This window comes from Mandrillus leucophaeus, unplaced genomic scaffold (assembly GCF_000951045.1).
Source record: "Mandrillus leucophaeus isolate KB7577 unplaced genomic scaffold, Mleu.le_1.0 Scaffold45, whole genome shotgun sequence".
NCBI lineage: Eukaryota > Metazoa > Chordata > Mammalia > Primates > Cercopithecidae > Mandrillus > Mandrillus leucophaeus.
This window is the reverse complement of record NW_012104809.1, coordinates 3,167,532-3,178,125: the sequence shown is the minus strand read 5'-3', so window position 1 is coordinate 3,178,125 and position 10,594 is coordinate 3,167,532. Positions and strand designations below refer to the sequence as shown.

General features: G+C 34.7%; 1 long non-coding RNA gene across 1 annotated transcript; it reads right to left on the bottom strand.

Moving 5' to 3' along the window:
• Positions 1–8,961: 8,961 nt before the first annotated feature.
• Positions 8,962–10,273, bottom strand: LOC105549647. The gene is made up of 2 exons (XR_001007587.1): positions 10,188–10,273; positions 8,962–9,131 (listed from the first exon to the last, which is right to left on the bottom strand). It is a non-coding gene; the product is annotated as an uncharacterized LOC105549647 (long non-coding RNA).
• Positions 10,274–10,594: the final 321 nt, after the last annotated feature.

Genomic DNA, 10,594 nt, shown 5'->3' with positions numbered 1-10,594 from the left:
CAATGGTACCTCCTATTTCCCCCTCCTCTCAGCTTCTGGAAACGACTATATAATTTTTGAATTATGTATGATAATTATACATATTTTAGGGTATACATAACATTATGCTACATATATACAATGTATAATAATCAAATGAGGGTAAGTCTAGTATCTATAACCTCAGACATTTGTCTTTTCTTTGTATTGGGAACATCAAAATTCTTCTCTTCTTGTTATTTTGAAATATGCAATAAAGTATTATTAACTATAATTTTCCTACTTTACTATCAAATACTAGAATGTATTCTTTCTAGCGAACTGTATTTTGTACACAGTAACCAACTTCTCTTCATCTCCCCTTCCTTGGTCCATTCCTAGCCTCTGGTAACCACCATTCTATTCTTTACCTTCATGAGATCCACTTTTTTAGTTCCCACATGTGTATCTTTCCATGCCTGGCTTATTTCACTTAACATAATGACCTCCAGTTCCATCTGTGTTGCTGCAAATGACAGTATTTTATTTTATTTTTCAACGGCTAAATAATATCCCACTGTGTATATAAACCTGATTTTAAAAATCTACTCACTCACTGATGAACATTTAGGTTGATTCCATGTCTTAGAGATTGTGAATTGTGCTACAATGAACATGGGAGTGCGGGTATCTCTTTGATATACTGTACTATTTTACTTTCCCACCAATGGTCTGTAAGTGTTCTTTCTCTGCATCCTTGCCAGCATTTGCTATATGTTTGTTTTTTAAAATAAATTCATTCTGATAGTGACAGGAGACAGACACATTCCTAAGCAGATGGAGACAGGTCCCTGGTGAAACCCAACCTTCAAGCCAAGGACTTGAAGGTTTAGTTTCAGTCTAAACCTGAAAACTGAGCTGCCAGTTCTAGATAAGAGTCCACGGCTGGAGCAACAATTTCCATCTCCATCTTTCCCATATCCTCTCGATTGTTTCCTTCCAAATGATGCCTTCTAACCAATCAAATTGTGTTCTTTCCAAGCCCACCCATGAACCAATCAACATGCACTCCCACATTCTAAGACCATAAAAAGCCCAGACCTCAAAGACAGCTACGCACTTCAGGTCCCATCTCATTACTGAGAGCTTTTATTTCACCCAGTGAAATTCTATTCTGCCTTACTCACTCTCTGGTGTCCGTGTTCCTCATTCCTCTTGGTCATAAGACAAGAACCCAGAACTCACCGAATGGCAGGAGTGAAAGGGCTCTAACACCACTGTCTGCCAAGCTGTGAGAGGTTAGAATAAAAGAGCTGTAACCTTCTCTCCCACTCACCGAACAACAGGAGAGACGAAGCCACTGGGCACCACTCCCTCCCGTTCACTGAACTGTAGAAGTAGAAAAGCCACGGGGTGCCACATAATCCTGCTCACTGATCTGCAGAAGACAAGAAACTGCTGGGCACCACTCTCTCCCACTCACTGAATTACGGGAGCAAAAAATGGCACAACAATTCTAATTCAGGTGAGATGATATCTCATTGTGGTTTTGATTTTCCTGGAAAGGACTTTTTGAAACTAATTTAAGCAATGTACAAAGTGAGGCAAACAAATTTTCAGGGTTGAAAAAAGGTCTTCTTTATTTAACTACCAGGAATAATAAAGAGAAGAAAACACACACACTTGTGTGCATACTGTATCTATTTTACTAGTTTATACTTATATATATATTATAGTTTTAAATTATATATGTATACAATATATACAGATATAATACTTAAACATAGAGGATTATAAGAATAAGAGGAGAAAACATACATACATGTGGTGGAACAAGATTCTACCCAACGTCTTCATTTATGTAATAATGGAATAGCATTTGGTTTTCACAATCGTTTATTCACAGATAATAGCACCAAATAAATCCTACTTCTCCCTCAGCTATAATTGTAGATCAAGCTCCACCATTTGGGTAGAAATATGGACCTGTGTTCTTCCTATATTTGTCCCTTTGTTCCCCAATCCCTGGCGAACAACATTTTTGTTTTTTTTTCACTGTCTCTATGATTTTGCCTTTCTCCAGAATGTCACGTAATTGAAATCATACAGTACATAGCTTTTACAGATTGGCTTTTTTCACTTTGTTATATGCATTTAAATTACCTCCAAGTCTTTTTATAACTTGATTGCTCATTTATTTTATAGCTAAATAGTATTTTACTGTTTGTGTGTACCATAGTTTATCCACTTGCCTGTTGACGGACATCATGATTGCTTCCAAGTTTTGGCAATTATGAATTTAACTTTTATGAGCATCTGTGTGCAGGTTTCTTATTTTCAACTCCTTTAAATGAATACCAAACTGGATCATAAGGTAAGAGTATGTTCAGTTTTTAAGAAATTGACAAAATGTTTTCCAAAGTGGTTGTACCATTTTGCAGTCCCACCAGCAAGAGTAAGAGTTCTTATTGTTCCACATCCTCACCAGCATCTGATGTTGCCAGTGTTTTTTATCTTGGCTATTATAATAGCTGTGCGGTGTTATATCATTTTTGTTTTAATTTGTAATAGCTTGATAGCATATAATGTCGAACATCTTGTAACATGCATACTTGTCTCCTGTGTATCTTCTTTGTTGAACATAGTGTCTGTTTCGGTCTTTTGCCCATTTTTTAACTAGGTTATTCATTTTCATATTGTTGTCCCTTAAGAGTTCTTTTTATATATTGCACAATCATTCTTATCAGATGTCTCTTTTGCAAATATTTTTTTCCAAATATGTAGCATGTCTTCTTAATCTCTTGACAGTGGCTTTTGCCCAGCAGTAGTTTTGGTGTTGTTTCTAAAAAGTCATGTGATAACCAAGGTCATCAAGGCTTTCTGGTGTTATCTTCTAGGAATTTTATAGGTTTACATTTGACATTTCGGTATATAATTCATTTTGAGTTAATTTTCAAGAATGGTATAAGGTCTGTGTCTATATGCACATTTTTTCATTTAGATTGCCAGTTTTTCAGCACAATTGGTTGAAAAGATAATTTTTGCTCTTTTGAATTACTGTTGTGACTTTGTCAAAGATCCATCGATTATATTCATGTGGATCTATTCTGGGGGTCTCTGTTCTTTTGTTTTCTGTTCTTTTTCTGTTGGTTTTTTTTTGGAGGGGGGGTGGTCAATTATTTTGCCAATATTATGCTGTCTTGATTACTATAGCTTAATAGTAAGTTTTAAATTTGTGTGTCTCTGACTTTCATCTTCTCTTTCAGTACTGAGTTGGCTATTCTAGGGCTTTTGCTCTACCATATAAACTTTGGAACCAGTTTGCCAATTTTCATACAATAACTTGTTGGGATTTTATTGGAATTTTTTGACTCTATAGATCAAGTTAAGAACTGACATCTCGATGACATTTGGTATTATAATCCATGAACATGGAATATCTCTCCACCTATTGAGTTTTCTTTGGTATCTTTCATCTAAATGTTGTAGATTTTCTCATATGAATCTTGAATATATTTTGTTAGATTTTAAACAGTTCATTTTGTGAGGTGATCATGTAAATAATGATGTGTTTTATTTCAAATTCCACTTGTTCATTGATGATATACAGGAAAGCAACTGACTTTTGTATATTAAACTTGTATCCTGCAACTTTTCTATAATTGCTTATTAATTCCACAAGGAGCAATTAGTTTGGATTTTCTATCTAGACAATCATGTTATCTATAAACAGACTTTTTGTATTAACTAGGACTTCCAGTACATTGAAAAGCAGTGATGAGAGAGGAAATCTTATCTTGTTCCTGATGTGAGTGCCAAAGCTTCTAATTTTTCGCTATTAAGTAAAGCCATGGATTGCTTAACCACATTTTGGTCAATGACAGACTGCATTAATAATAATGGTTCCATAAGATTAGAATGCCACATTCTTACAGTATCTTTTCTGTATTTAGGCATGTTTAGATACACTAACACTTACCATTATGTTACAATTGCCTACAGTATTCAGTATAGTAATATTCAAAACAAGCTTGCCACCTAGAAGCAATAGGCTATAACTTTTAGTCTAGGTGTGTAGCAGGCTACACCATCTAGGTTTGCATAAGTACACTCTATGATATGCATACAACAACAAAATTGCCTAATGACACATTTCTCAGAATGTGTATCTGTCATAATGTGACACATGACTGTATGATGTTAGCTGTAGATTTTCTTCTAAAATCAAATTGGGTAGGTCCTCCTCTATTTGTTCTGAAAACAAAACAAAATCTATCACGAAAAGGTGCTGGATTTTGTCAAATGTTTTTTCTTCAACTGTTAATGTGATCATATAATTTATTTATTTATTTTTTATTTTTTGGTGTGTGTGTGTGTGTGTGTGTGTTTGTTTATACTTCAAGTTCAGGGATACGTGTGCAGAATCTGCAGCACTCTTGTATTTTGCTTAACATGCATTGGTGTTCTCTAAGGACATACATGTTAAGGATTGCTATGTCTTGATGAAGTATTAGCTCTTTTATTATTATATATTCCCCTTATTATCCCTGATAACTATCCTTGCTCTGAAGCCTTCTCTCCCTGGAATTAGTATAGTTACTCTCACTGATTTTGGATAAGTGTTAGCGTGCTATATCTTTCTCCATTCCTTCACTTTTTAACCTATAAGTGTTTTCATATTTAAGATGGATTTCTTACAGACAACATACAGTTGAGTCTTGTTTTTTGATCCACTCTGACAATCTCTATCTCCTAATTGTATTTAGAACAATGATGTTTGTAGAGGACTATGTGCTCACAAACAGGGTGTTCCCGATAAGTCCTGCTCTGGCAAACGAAGCAGGGCGTTCCCCATAAGTCCTGCTCTTGCAAACGAAGCAGGGCGTTCCCTATAAGTCCTGCTCTTGCAAATGAAGCAGGGCGTTCCCCATAAGTCCTGCTCTTGCAAACGAAGTCAGAGAAAGGTCAGAAAAACAACAATGTGTCTTGTGACTTGGCAACATTCCACAAACGACTGTATAAAATAAAGCCAAGTGCGCCATTCCAGGTGGCCGCCATGTTTGTCTTGTCTTGTCTTGTCTTGTGTGTTCATTCCTTTGTTTAGGAAACACGCGGACCCCAACAGATGTTTAATGTAATTATTGAATAATGTCGACAATATTTTTTACAGTGTTCTATTTATTGCCCTTGTTGGTTTTCATTTTTGTCTTTTACAATTTTTTGTCTCTTCTGATTTAATTTATCATTTATGATTTCATTTTCTCTCATTTTTTAGCATAACATTATACTTCTTTTTTAATTTCTTTTTTCCTTTTTAGTAGTTGCCTTCGAATTTACTATATAATTTACAACAAAATGAAGCCACTGTCAAAAAGCACTATACCAGCCAGGTGCAGTGGCTCGCGCCTGTAATCCCAGCACTTTGGGAGGCCGAGGGCGGCGGATCACAAGGTCAGGAGATCGAGACCATCCTGTGAATGGTGAAACCCTGTCTCTACTAAAAATACAAAAAATTAGCCAGGCGTGTGGAAGGCGCCAGTAGTCCCAGCTACTAGAGAGGCTGAGGTGGGAGCATGGTATGAACCCAGGAGGCGGAGCTTGCAGTGAGCTGAGGTTGCGCCACTGCACTCCAACCTGGGCGACAGAGGGAGACTCCATCCCCTCCCCCCAAAAAAAATAAACAAACAAAAAAAAAACTCTATACCATTTCATGTGGAGTACAAATACCTTATAATAACAAAATATTTCTAATTCTTCACCCATCCTGTTTATCATTATTGTCATTCATTTCACTTATACATAAGCATATATATATATAATGTATGCACATATACACACATGCAGAAGTATGCATACATGAATACATTGTTGCTATAGCTTATAATAAACTATGCTAGATAAATTATAAATAAGAAAAATGAAAGTTTATATTTGACCTTCACTTATGCTCTGATATTCTTCTTCTCTTTATGTAGATAACAGGATTTTTTACCTAAACCATTTTTCTTTTTCTACTACTTGTTAAAAATATTTTAAAAAATAATTTTTGTTTTTGTTAAAAATCATATTTCTAAAAAAGATTAAGATAAGGAATTTATATACAATGACTTATTTAGTAGCTTTATATTTAAAACCCAATTCATATTGTTGAATGGAGAAAGCCTTTATAAAACTGTTTTCCTTGTGATGTTCAAAGTTTTATCCTCTCCCATCTTTTATAGTGGCTCCACAGTTCTTGAATATTTTGTTTTTTCTTTTTTCAGTCTTTTTCTGTTTGCTTTTTAATTTGGAAGTTTCTATGGTCATATTATCCAGTTCAGAGGTTCTTTCTTCAGCCATGTTCATTCTGCTAATGAGCACATCAAAGCATTCTTTATTTCTGTTACAGTGTTTTTATCTCTAGCATTTCTTTTTTGTCCTTTCTCAGAATTTCCATCTCTCTGCTTGAATTATCTATCTGTTCTCGTATGATGACTACTTTTTTTCATTAATACACTTAACATATTAATCTTAATTTTTAAAAAATCCTGCTCTTATAATTCCAACATTCCTGACATATCTGAGTCTGATTATGATACCTGATCATGTATTCAACTGTTTATCTTTTCCTTTTTTGTGTGCCTTGTAATTTTTGTTTAAAGACAGACATTAAACACCAGCTAAAAGGAACTGTGGTAAGTAGGTCTTTTATAATGTAGTGCTAAGGTGTGATGGAAGAAACATTGCATAGCCCTATGATTGGGTCTCAGTCTTTCTGTGAACCTGTGTCCCTGGACTGTGAACTTTATTGTTGCTTCTCAATTTCTCCTGCCTTAGGTGAGACAAAATGGCTGAAGTGAACTGGAATTATGTATTTCTCTTCCCCCATAGTGAAGGCTACAGAAACTGGAGCTGGGTGTTTCCCTTCGCCCCGGTAATATAGGTTCTGGTAACCTCAGCTGATTAGGCTTTGGCAAAATAGATTTTCCTAACAGCAGCCTTGTTAAGAAGAATAGAATGCTCTGGCATGTTTCAAAAACAGTTCCTTTTCCTCCTCTCTCTTCTAGAAACACAAGGAGATTTTTCTCCAATATTCAATGTGAGGATCTGGTAGATCCCCTAAAGATAAAACCCAAGTAAGTGTAGGGCTGGCCTTCCAGAAATTTGTTTAAGTTTTTCTCCCCTAGTATTGGTTCCCCAGTAGGTCTCTGCTCATGGGTTTCTGCTCCAGTAAGTTGTGATTTCTCTGTTTCTGCTGTTCTCTCTCTCCAGTTTTGAGGGCAGTGGTTTGCTCTGTGGCCTTACTTCTCTTACAGATCTAAGAATTGATTTTTCAGTTTACTTTTACACTTGTTAAAGCTTTTTACTTGTTTTTGTGGCAACGTCCAAACTCCTTATATGCAGAATAAAAAACCAGAAGTCACATCACCTTTCTAAACCCTTCAATTCACAGCATTTTAATTAAGTTCTAATTGCTCATAATTTCTTAAATATACCTAAAATGTCACTTGGTCAAAACAAGGAATAAACTATGCTTACATATAGCAGTCTAAAAATAATTTTGATTAAAAACAAACAAAAACATAAAAGACATTATTTCTACTTCCTAAAGTAAAACTACCTCTATTTAGAAAGTTTTTAAATAGCTTTGTCTATTCCTTTCCAGATTAAATATCTTTAAAATTTCAATGTAGCATATAAATTAGTTTGAACTGATGATAAAGGTAACAATACAGATTCTTTGTATTTTTATTAGAAATATTTTTATAATTTTTTAAACCAAAAGAGGCACAAAGAATCTTAAGAAATACTGTGCCCAATTATCTTGTCTTAGAGAGATGCTGTCCCAAGTCATACAAGTAATCTGTCTTACACCAGCTTAGCAAAGTTGATTCCCTGACTCCGGATCTATTACTTTTACTACTGCAAGAGGCTCATGTGGATTTTGTTTACTTTATCTTTTCTTGTTTTTCAGGGGCATAGAAGATGTGGTGCTGCATGGAGGGATTCATTTGTGCTTTTTTTCCTAGTTATCAGTGATTTTATTTGCTTACTTCTAAGGAATTTTATAAAAGATTTATACACAACTAAACAAGTAACTCAAATTACAAAAATCCTTTGGAGGAGGCACAAAAATAAATATTCCAGGAGCCATCAAGATGAGTAAATATATGTTGCATTTACTTTTATGTTTTCCAAAGCTAAAATAAAGCATGGAGTTATGTAATACCATTTGCCAGTGGCAGAAACATACCATTTTCACGTGATAGAACTTTTCTGCATACTAAATTATCAAATTTAATTACTTGTGATTTTTTTCAACTGTTTGGAATATGAATAAAATAATACATATAATAGAAATTATTTTCAACATTGCTTCTTCTGATGATAGCCTTTTTTCAAATGACTCTTAGAGTTTATAGGTTTATCTTTATGTATATACCTATAGTAGAAGCAGAGCATTATTGATAATTAAAGAAAATGTGGGAGGTGGAGTAAGTCTTGGGAAGGAGTGCTGCTATTGATGTTCATGTACGTGGCTTCAATGACCTCTGTAATTACAAACAATAGGGTCATACGGAATGGATAAATACCATCTTAATACTATTTTGTCAGTTATAGTCATTCTAGCTGTACAGGAATGTAGACAGTCAGAATTAAATAGTAGCACCTACAGTGTCATATTCAGCTTTTCCTTTTTTTTTTTTAAGACACGGTCTGGTTCTATTGCCCATGCCGACTGCAGCCTCCGCTTCCGGGGTTCAAGCGATTCTCATGTCTCAGCCTCCTAAGTAGGTAGGATTACAGGCACCCAGCAACATTCTCAGTAACTTTTTGTAATTTTAGTAGAGACAGGGTTCGCTCTGTTGTCCGGGCTGCTCTCAAAGTCCCAACCTCTAGTGATCCGCCCACCTCAGCCTCCTAAACTATTGGGATTACAGGCGTGAACCACCATGCCTGGCTCATATTCAACTTTTTCAATTAAAAGAAAATTCTTTTGCAAGAATATCATCAGTAACACAATTGATGAGTCTGTCTTTTTTCCTTGCCCAGAGTGAGCATTATCTAACATCTTCATGGAGAGTGAAGAAAATTAAATTATCATCAACATTTTTTGAGGCGATTTTTGTGATTTTGGATGAGCAAAGTTGATTGAGCAAGTATTCTGTGGACCCCAGTTTTTGCCCTATAGCCTGGAAGACATAAGAAATTTTTTTTAAAGGGTAATAATATATATTTTTAATTAATATTATATATTATTTTGTTTATTATTTTATAATGATAAATATTTTAATTTATTAACAATTGGGTTAGCTAAAATGAAAGCCACACTGTTTTAGGCGTACCTCAGTGTAAAAGTTGCAATGGAAAATTCTAATTCATTAGAAATATAATTGAGAAAGTGGCACTATATTCGTTGTGATATAATGAACTATGGATATTTCTTTAAGTTCTCCTACAACAAGTTAAGGGTGAAGTAAAGTACAATTTTTGCACACCAGTTTTTAAACTAGACACTAAAATAACTGTCTACTTATGTCAGTGTACTTAACGAACAAACAAGTCTATAAATCAGATGGCAATATTCCCATTTAACAGACCAGAAACGAGGTAAAAAGACCTCCAGTAACTTTTTCAAAACCAGCCAGATAATTGTAACGTAAGTATTACAATATTGTCTTATCTGACTTCAAAGCTCATCTTCCTTTCAGTTCTTTTTATATCTTTAAAATAACTGTGTTCATAAAAACACACTATTTATAATGTGAATTTGCAATAGTTTCACAGACAAGGAAAACATGTAGTTTAGGAGCAAACGTTTCTTCATTGGTTACTATTTCTCCATTCTAAGATCTTATCTGAAGGAATCTTTTAAAATATTCTAGATTTGTTTTTATAGTTTTTAATTATTCCATCATTGTCTTCCTCAAGGTGAAGTCTTACTGCTACCTCTTAATTTTAGCAACATATTTTTACTACCTTGTTATTTCCCACAACAGCTAGCTTTATTTCTTATTGTAAGTAGCCTCTCTGTTAATCATAGTCAGTTATCTACCATTGTATAACAAACCGACTCAACACATTGTATTAAAATGATTTATTATATCTTAAGATTCTGTGGTTACACCAGGCAGTTATTGTTTTTTGTTTTGTTTTGTTTTGTTTTGTTTTTACCGATACCTCCTTGTCTCATTCATGGAGTTGCAGTCTACTGTGACTTGGCAGAAAGATGGATGGTTTATGATGACCTGACTCCCATATATCTGGAGTCGTGGCGTTGGCTATTGGCAGATCCTCCCTCTTTCAAGTTGGTCTCTCATCAGTTAGCAGTGTGACTTAGCTTCCTTAAAAGAGAGAAAAAGCATAAACAACAAGGACTCTTGGGGCTATTCTGTAGAACTCACATAATGTTTAGTTTGCCTACACCTATTGGTCAAACAAATCACAGGGCCAGCCTGAATTCAAGATTTGGGGAAATAGCCTCCACCTTTTGATAGAAGGACTGTAAATTATTGTGTCCGTGTTTTCAATCTCCCATGACCACACATACTTATGTTAGTATTACTAGAAAACATACTAGTATTATTAATACTAAGAGATACAGAATCGTGTAGAACTAAAATCTCCAACTCAAGAGCATGATGGCCCTGGGTTC